This window comes from Carassius gibelio, chromosome A17, assembly GCF_023724105.1.
Source record: "Carassius gibelio isolate Cgi1373 ecotype wild population from Czech Republic chromosome A17, carGib1.2-hapl.c, whole genome shotgun sequence".
Taxonomy (NCBI): Eukaryota; Metazoa; Chordata; class Actinopteri; order Cypriniformes; family Cyprinidae; genus Carassius; species Carassius gibelio.
Window position 1 is genome coordinate 23,065,201 of NC_068387.1, and position 10,110 is coordinate 23,075,310.

A 10,110-nucleotide genomic window follows, 5' to 3' on the forward strand; every position below is an offset into this window, starting at 1 on the left:
TGATTGACAGCTGGCCTCAGAGCACACTCCAGGCAGGAAAGGGCTAAGCCAAACGGAACCATCACCGTGATTGGCATCTGTCAGTGGAGGCCTCTACTCAGATGCTGCCAAAGTGGCACCCCATCTCAATATATTCCCCCTGTAACATCACATCTGAGAGCAGGGCATGCTACCGACTGAGGTTAATAGCTCTGGCATCGCATTAAACTCCACACAGAATATTATATTAACGTGTGGGGTTTTAATCAAATTTGACTGCTTGCCATTCTGCAAAGATTATCACAATTATAGCTTTTATGAACTATTAATCTTTAGGCAGTGTGTTCACGATTCAAAATCACCTTTCCATCAACCATTTTTCTTCTTTGTTGTTAATGTGAGTCGTCCATCAGTTCTAGTCATAATACAATTAATGGAAAAGTTTAATTAAAAGTGTAATTTTTGGAAGAATTTTTATGCAACAGTTTCACAGAGCAACCGATAAATGTGAAAAAAGGACCAAAAAATGATATGCATTGTATTTTTTTCTTATTCCAACTCTTTTAAAATTATCTATATTATAGATAATTATTATTATTATTCGTAGTAGTTGTAGTGTTGATCATAAGAATGTTTCATAATTAATCATTTAATAATTAACAAAAATAATTATAATTATTATAGTAGTTGTTCTTGATAAAAATAACAATCATGATTACTGAAATTATTAGCAAATAAGACAAAATGAATAAGTGAAATTAACCTATAATTATAATAGCTAATAAAAAAAAGAAACTATAAAAATGTGTCACTCATTTCACACAAATTCTGATATTTTGTACTCATTTGTTAATTGGAATTAGTTTAGGTATGCCACTTTCATATTCAGGTCAGTCAAGTCAGATGTGAATCCCGGTCACAGTATGGTGTCGTCGGTACAGACTCACCTCCAGATTATGTCACAGTGAATTATAGTTCGCTTTTTTGTTTGCAGCTTTTAAATCGCACAACGCTTAGAGCCAGACGAAGCTGTTAGAGGGATGTTTTTTTGGATGTAGAGAGGAGTAACGCTTTATAGCAGGAGGTCAGACTCAATCTTCCCATTCTGCCTGCTCTCAATTTGACATTACCCCAGATCCCTCAGGCACAGAGCAGCTAATGGCTTGTGATACACCCATGAGCCATAGTCGCTGCCCACATCATGCACATTTCCAGAGATACAGAGATATAGAGACGTGACAACAGCAGAGTGCTAAAGCAGCAGTTTAAAAACTGAAATGGAGAAGGCCGCCCCAGGACTGCTGTCTGTTATATGAAGCGGAGGCTGTGAGAACTGAATGGACAGCAGTCTTCCTACTCTTACCTCAGGCTCATTGCAATTTCAGTGCTGGAAAGATCCCAGGAAACCGTTTTTGATGCACAAATATTGCAATTAGCAGCCGACCGATTCACACTGGGCTACAAAAGTCTGAGGTCACTATAGTGAGCCTCTTTTATAATTTAGTACAACTTTGATCATTCCAGATTAAATTAACAACGTAACAAATTTAGTAGAAAGTTTAATTTGTGACTCCTGTTGTTTTAACAACATCAACATTCAAGCTGACATGAACAAAACCTGGTTTCCAAATTTAAATTAGTTTTTGAAACCCGGGTTTTCTGTTTTAATAGATTATAATAATGTTTATTATTATTATTATTTTATCAACAGCAATGAGTGTTGTTACTGATGACAATAATAATACAGATAAATAATAATAATAATAATAATGATAATAATAATTGATGCTAGTTTAATATCAGCAATTTTGGATATCTAATTTGCTAATAATTATAGCAAATTGCTAATGAAATACAGTTACAGTTATAATAATTAAACCTTAACAATAATAATAACTTTTTTGGTAGTTTCATGTGCTAATTATAATAACAACATTGGTTGTCATTGTTGCTATTGGTATTGTATAATCCGTAGCATTTGCTCATAATTTTGCTTTTGTCTCATTTGCTAATAATAATAATGGAAATGTTTGTTGTTGATAATGATGATGATTATATTTTAGAACTCAGAGGGGTGTAATGTAATAATCACTTGAATCTAGCTTGTGCTCACAGTTGTAAATGAAGCAGTTCTTGGGAAATGGGTATGAGGTCAGCTTTGCCCATGCGCCGCCCAGAAGTGAGAAACGCGAAAGCGCAGCAGTCGCTAATTAGAAGTATGAAACGAGGATTTGATATAAATATAAACTGCTAAAGTAAGGAAACTTTGCTTCTTTGTTCCTGTAAACAAACATTGGTTTTCACGAGAATCACCGGTGCATGCGCAATGCTGTCCTCCATACGTCATTCACCCGGAACTGCTTGCGTTTTACAACCGTGAGCGCAAGCTAGATAAAAGTGATTATTACGTTTTGAATATGATTATTTTTCTTACAAAAATGCGACGATTCACAACAGGAGGCCTTTGTTCACCCTCACTTTTTTTTATGGATGGGCGCTTTTAACTTCTTTTGGATTGATGCAATGCAACACCATTAAACTGCTTGAAAGATCAAATACATTTTTTTATTTAACTTTCATTTTTGGGTGAACTAACCCTTTAATATTTTAATATCATTTTAAATATAGAATACATAACACTGATGTGGAATGTGTTCTGTATTTAATATTTACATGAAATTATTTTGTGACTGTTTGTTTTGTTGACATCGTGCCTTTGTTTTACACTGAAAGCTTCACCACAGCCCACCTCTCAAACCCGTCTCAGTATCCAAACATCTCAACCAAAATGTCAGCCTCAATGTTAATTGTCTCCAAAATGGCAGGCGCAATCAGCCCGGCGTGTGCATGAAAACACAAACTCGCTGATAGATGCGGATGTCTCTCCCTGCTCTAATGGCTTTGATCTTTTCCTCTGCTGAAAGGTCGCAGGGATTGAGGTGCCAGATGCTGTTCTGCTCTCCTCTGTTCACCGGTTTCGCCCGTGCCGTGCTTTATATGCAGGGCTTGATGGATCCATTCATTTGAGGAAGTGACACTGCAAAACGAGTCTGAAGTTCGATTTTATTCCCGCCATCCATCGTGATGAAATATTAATGAGGGAATTTGCAAATGTGGAACTTTCAGATGTTTTTTTATTCTTCTTCATTATACACCACGGCCCCCCTCCGAAAAAGTTACACCTCACACTTGGGTAAAGGCAATATTTTCTCAGTTTGAGTTTCAATGGCTTTGTAATTGTAATTATCCCATGTGCTGAAAATCTCATGAAGGGTGTTGCATAATTCAACAGATGGCGGAGACTTCGGGTTTTGGAGTCAGTAGTGAGATTTATCACTCCTCTCGCTGCTTTCGAAACTGGCTTTCTTGATGTTTCCTGCCGTCTCTCGGCTCATAATAGTTATGACTCCTTTCCGTTAGTAGCTGAGGCTCTGAGTTCGACCTGTATTACATTCAAGTTTCCCGTCGACTTGCATCATAACTTTCTGATGAAAAGACCGGCTTATTATCGAGTTATGTAATTGGTAGTTGTGTCAACTGCTCCTCAAAGAGCACTTGATGATTCTGGTAATTACCCTGAGAATTACATCCGTTATTAACCTCAGAGATTATGTGCTATTATTGTTCATCAGGGATTAAGTGTTTGGGTTTGACGTCTGCTGAAGTCACTGATTTCTAGACTGTTACGCTCCTGATATTGTGTCGAGTATTTCTCATTTCTCTTCTGTTTTACTTGCTTTTGATCTTGCTGTACTTTAGCAATACAGTACCCGTCATATAAAAACAAAAAAATTTCACCCAGAAATGTAAATTCAGTCATCATCATTTGAATTGCCATTGGTTATAAATTTGTGTTGCAAAAGCATGCTCAACCCTGATTTTTAAATATTCTATTCTTGTTCTTATATTTGCCGATCAGCAGTAATTGAGGCTTCTTTTATCAATTTCTGGAGCCTCCAAGAGTTTTTACTTGCTTTAATTTCATTCTCTCCAGATCTCTCGTGAATTTATCACTTTTTTGTGGAGAGAATGTGAATAAAGCAAGGTGCTAAATAGTCTTTAAGGCTCATTTTCCACTTTTTCTCCTACCGAGAAGCCTAAATTTACTGGATAATAAGGAGTTTACAGGGGCTCAGTTGAAGAACAGTGAAGAAAATGGCAGGTAGTCTAAAGAGGTTAATTGAAGGTCATTCTCGCCTCTTGAATCAATTGTGCTCCAATTGGAATCACAAGTGTCTTCGAGCATCATCTGATTAGGTAAATCCATCACATGGTAGACACTCAGGAGGCATCGGCTCTGTGACAGGGCTTTTATGGGCAGCCAGGGCCTTCATCTGAGAGCCGGTTTGTGTCGAGAGCGGCTTGTGAGATTCTGCGGGCAGCTGTGTGTGTCCGTGGATCAGTGAGTCCTTATGTCCTTTGTTTTTTTATGGCTAACTGTTTGTGTGTATGTTTGTGGACAGGGTCCATTGGATGTTGGGTAAAGATCAGTAGAGCTTCATTCTCTTGTGCTTTTTTTGTTGCCATGGCCAGCTGTTGTAGGTCTCAGCCCAGGCAGAATCTGCACTGCTGTGCCACTTTCTACCATATATATATATATATATATATATATATATATATATATATATATATATATATATATATATATATATATACAAACACACATGTTTATTTCTAGTTAAGTTATTAAACATTTTTTTGTTTTATTATCATTTCATATAAATAATAATAATAATAATAATTATTATTTAATAAATCTTATCTTTGTTTAATCATCTTTTTTTAAAATTTCTAATAATGTTCTGTATATTTTTATCTGTTTTAATAAAAATGTTAATAAGAATAAGAATTATTATCTTTTTTCAAATCATTATATTAGAATATATTTTTACACTACTTTTAATTTTTATTTATTTTAATTTTTAAGTTATTTAAAACATTTTTCTTTTAATATTATGTGTATTTTTATTTAAAAGGAAGTTTGTTAGTAATAATACTTATTATTATGTCTTGATACTTTTTTAAACAGTTGAATTATTATTTTTTAAATATCTTTTTCTAGTCTTAAATTTTTTTTTATGTTTTATATCTATTTTAATATAAATATTAATAATAACCACAACAATTCTTATGTTATTCTTATTGTTGTACATTCAGTTATTTAATTATTGTGTGTTTTATTTGTATTTTACACAGAAACACACACACACACACACACACATATTCTAGCTTTCAGTAGTCTTATTAGTTATTGTTGTTGTTCATAAATCCTTTCATTTTTCCTTTAGGTTCTTATAAAATCTCTTCATTGGATTTGCAATGTGTTTTTATTTATTTACATTTATGCATTTAACAGACAGTTTAGATGCATACAGTGCATTCAGGCAATACATTTTTATTTTTTACCTGTAGGTGTGTTCCCTGGGAATTGAACCCACACCCACAGGAACACTGTTTATTAATTTTATTTTATTTTTGACGTAGCATGAACTCTAGTGTGCCCTTAAACACAAACCCACTTAAGCACAGGCTTCGTTTTTCAGCTCTAATAAACTCTCTGCACAGAAATTCAAAGATGAAAAGAGGAAAAAGGAAGCAAGCATTAGATACATGAGCTGTTTGTCGGTTCAAAGCAGCAGTTGGACGGCATGCTGGGATTGTCACTCGTCTCCTCATCTCTATGATTTATACAGTGAAATAAGTGATGCAGAGTTGGGCTAACAGACCAATAGACAGCAGGGCATTAGCATAATGTGTGCAGCGGAGAAACGCTGGAAGACTGTTGCGTCTTTAAACACAATATGCCACATTTAGATAAGCTCTGCCTGCAGATGGCTTCCTTCATTGGGATTGGGAATCTCAGACATTCGGGATATGAAAATAAGAAAAAGCATGCTAACCGAAGTCTGGCTAACTGTGTTTGTTTTTGTCCCTGTTTATGGCATTATATGCAAATAAGGCAAATCTGGTTTCCATTCAGTTAATTTAGAAGATGTAGAAATTAATCTTATGGTTGATCGTTGGATGCACACTTTTTGTTCACGTTTTGAGAGAAAAAAAATTTTGTAGAATTTTTTTATTAATAGAAAGTTAAAAGGACAGCACTTATTTGAAATAGAAATGTTTTGTAAAATAAATATTTTTGTTATCACTTTTGAGCATATTAGTGCATTCTTGTTAAATAAAAGTATTAATTAATTTTTTTATAACTAAATAAACAAATTATTAAAATAAACCCAGCCTTTTTGAATGAACTGCACACCATCAATCCATTTAAATTCTCTTCATTTAGCTTGACTTTATTTAGCAATTCATGATTGAAGATTCATGTTGATTCATTCCCTTCCAAATACTAAATGAAATTCACAGCTTGAGGTACTGTAAATTCATCTCTAAAAGTAGCTGAAAATTGACCCTGAAAGCACTAGAATGAGTAAACGTGTCTGCAGCAGCACACCAAGGTTTCCCATCAGAAAAAGTAGCTCTGTTGCTCGATTTTATAGATGAATAGTGTTTTTCTGTCATGTCTTTGAAGACGTTGACGGCCTGTCATGTGTCTCGTCCTGTAGAGACGTCCGTGAAGAGCAGAGGATAAAGAAGACAGTTGATGCCTGGATCAATACACTCAGCAAGGAGATTCAGGTGAGTTGAACTGAAAGATTTAGTTTCTTTTTCAGCCTTCAAATACAATCTGGTGTTTCTGCACAGTCTGTTCATATTCTTTGTTCTCCAAAATACTGTTTTAAAAGAGAAAATATTTGAATAGTCATTAGTGCTTTCTGCCTTTGATAATGCTTGGCATTGAACAGAGGTCTGCTATTACTTTTCCAATTATCGTTTGTGATCATTTCCCTGGCAGACAATAAAACGGACCAAAAACTCACCACATAACACTTCGAACGTTTTTGCTTTTTTTTTTTTTAGCTTATATTACAATGCACAATCCACTGAGCACACATTCAAGTGTTTCTGACCACAAGGTCATCTGTCTCTTTCTCCTTCTCTTTGTCTTGGCAGGATGAGGATTGTGGAGAGGAGCGATGCTGCAGTCTCTAAAGTGGTGCAGCAGGGCCAGGGGAGCAGGAGCGGACGTGTGGCTGGTCCGAGAGGAAGAGGGGGAAGTGAAACCTCTGCAGCAGATAAGAAAACCTCTCTGAGAGGCTCAGTTAGAGCGCAAGCAGCAAACACACTGGCACACTGCAAACAACCCGCTCTGTCTGTCAGAAGCAGACCTGAAGGGAAGCCAGAGTCGTGAGCTGGATTATATCAGTGTTATCTAATGCAGTGCCAAATGTGTTCAAACGATGAACAGTAAACTCCTCTGATGATCTGTTTTAATACCTAATGAGCTGCCTACATAGACATCATACTCCTGACTACTCCAGATAGTAGGCTGTGAAATAAGATACCTCATTTTGATCAAATTCAAAATTTATCCACAGCGCTGATGGATGGAAGAAAAAAGAAAAAGTCGTGACATTTGCCAAGTATGGTTACCCATACTCAGAACTGGTGCTCTGCATTTAACCCATCCAGGTGCACACATACAGCAGTGTGAAGTAAACACACCGTGAACACACACCTGGAGCAGTGGTCAGTTATAGATCCAGCACCCGGGGAGTAACTGGGGGTTCAGTGCCTTGCTCAAGGGACTTCAGTCATGGGTACTGAGGGTGGAAGAGAGAGCTTTTCATTCACTCCCTCCCACCTACAACTCCTGCTCGCACCGCGACTCAACCTTCTGGTAACTAGTCTGGCTCTCTAACCATTAGACCACATCTGCCCCTCTAAAAGATGGCAGTGTCTTCAGACTGTTTTACTTGACAAAGCATGTTTAAAAATGTTGCTTGTAAGGGATTTAGGATGTCTGTGGAAAATTTGAAGGAAAAACAAATACACAAAATGTATGGTTTAGGAACACTATTGGGAAAAAATTAAATGCAATGAACCATGATTTTTATTTGGTTAAAACATATCGCTCTAATAGTGGATAGAAAAAAAATACACTTAAGACATAAGATAAATATAGTTCCAATAAATGTATGTATGTATTATTTAATACATAAAACATTTATTTATTTATTAGATTTTTTTGCTTTTAATTTACTATGCATGCATGCATCTAAGAATCTACTGTATATTTAATTTTCAATTTATTATTAACAATTAATTATTGCGATTAACTAGAATAGAAGTATTAAATGATAGATAGACAGACAGAGAGACAGATTATATATGTGTGTGTGTGTGTGTATATATTGAAGGGTTGTGAGTTCGAGTCTCGGGCCGGCAGGAATTGTAGGTGGTGGAGTGCATGTACAGTTTTCTCCACCCTCAATACCACGACTTGGGTGCCTTTGAGCAAGGCATTGAACCCCCAACTGCTCCTTGGGCGCCGCTGCACACTGCTCCGTGTGTGTGTGTGTGTGTACGCACGCACGCACTTCGGATGGGGTAAATGCAGAGCACGATTTCTGAGTATGGGTCACCATACTTGGCTGAATGTCATGTCACTTTCACTATTGTTAGCTAAAACATGAACATTAGAAATAAACCAGATTGTCATAATCACTTAAATTTAAGCATATTTATTATTAAATATAATAATAAATTGTTGAATTCCTTTCAGCTTTACAACAGACAGCTATTATTTGCTGATACCATATAAAAATAAGAATATAAGAACAATAAAAATATAAGATCATGGCATTAAAAAGTAAAAAAAAAAAACAAAAAAAAACAGACTTGCTGTATGAGGCCTCATTTTGGTTTGGATGCTGCCTATGTAGGCAGTAGATTATGATTATAATACACTAGAGCTTTATAATTGGCTATTTGGCTGTGGTCCAAATCATCTGTCTGTTCTATTGAAACTGATGTGAACTGTAGGATCTGCTAACCTGTTTGTTTGCAGTGTTTATTCCTGTATGTGTTGTTGACTTAGCACCGTGACCTGACAAGCTCACAACACTCCCAATATGGCCCATCTGGATGTAAACACTGTAGCTCAATACATCTCTGTGTCTCAGTGGCATTTCCTCTAAATGAGCCGCTTTGAGTACCCATATGTTGCCAGGACACTAATTTGCTAAATATAAAGAGCGAGAAGACGAGAGGCAGGCCTGTGTTATCTGTGTTTGGCACAAGCCTGGTCCTGTTAATGGCCGTCCATGTTGCCTGGTGTTTGTGTGGATGTTTCTAACCTAGCAACACTTCCAGTGGTTATCTGAAGGTTACTGTGTGTGGAGGCCGTTCAAGCATTTAATTGCTTACAAAAGGTTGAGTGTTATTTTGCTGGAGACACTCTCAGGTTTGTCATGAGCTTTAGATGAAACTAGATGAAATCCATATGGCAATACCTCACTTTACATAAGCGAAGTTATCATTTTCTACTTTTCAAACATACTGTAGATATGAGTGTTTGTGGTTGTGAAACCCGTTATTTTAAACTGTAATAAAATGTCATGATATTGTTTTGTTGTTGTTGTTGTTTTTACTGTAATTTTGTTCTAATAAATGCAGCTTTGGTGAATGGAAGTGGCTTCTTTCTAAAACATGAAGTAATTGTTATACCATAGATGTTGGATAACATTATATATTTTACTATGTTTACCATCAATGTAATTCATAATATAGTTTACCTTTTTAACTATAGATAGTTATATACTATATACACTATAGAGTGTTCTGTACCATAGTATATTGTGCCATGTTTACCATGCATACAGTATAATGTTTCACAGTATAAAATGCCATGTTTGCTAAAACTTGATGGGGTGTACATTATTCTTTCAGGCTCAGACGGTTGGGATAAAATCTCTGGATGATCAGGAGTATCATATGGAAAAGCCCTTTATGATGGCCATCGACGAACACTTAAAAAAACCCTTACCTTCGATTAAACTCCCCCACACCAAAATCTAATATGCAACGACCTAAATTAGTAGACTGTCAAAGGTGAGGGAAAGGTCCTCAGTTAGAAATGATTAAGTCATTCTTTTCTTTTATGTTTTGTTACATTATAGAACTATATTTTTTATAGGGGAATTTGTTTGGATGTACTGCCTAGCAACTCGTAAAAAAAAGAAAAAAACAACAGACCTCCCCTATTTTTGCATTTTCTGTACATGT

General features: G+C 35.9%; 1 long non-coding RNA gene across 1 annotated transcript in view; it reads left to right on the forward strand.

Moving 5' to 3' along the window:
• Positions 1–9,528, forward strand: part of LOC127933276 (uncharacterized) — a 45,497-nt gene extending 35,969 nt beyond the window's left edge. Inside the window, exons 4-5 of the long non-coding RNA XR_008147481.1 lie at positions 6,549–6,621; positions 6,997–9,528. This is a non-coding gene — a long non-coding RNA (uncharacterized LOC127933276). The remainder of the gene's footprint in view (positions 1–6,548; positions 6,622–6,996) is intronic.
• The last annotated feature ends 582 nt before the right edge of the window (positions 9,529–10,110 follow it).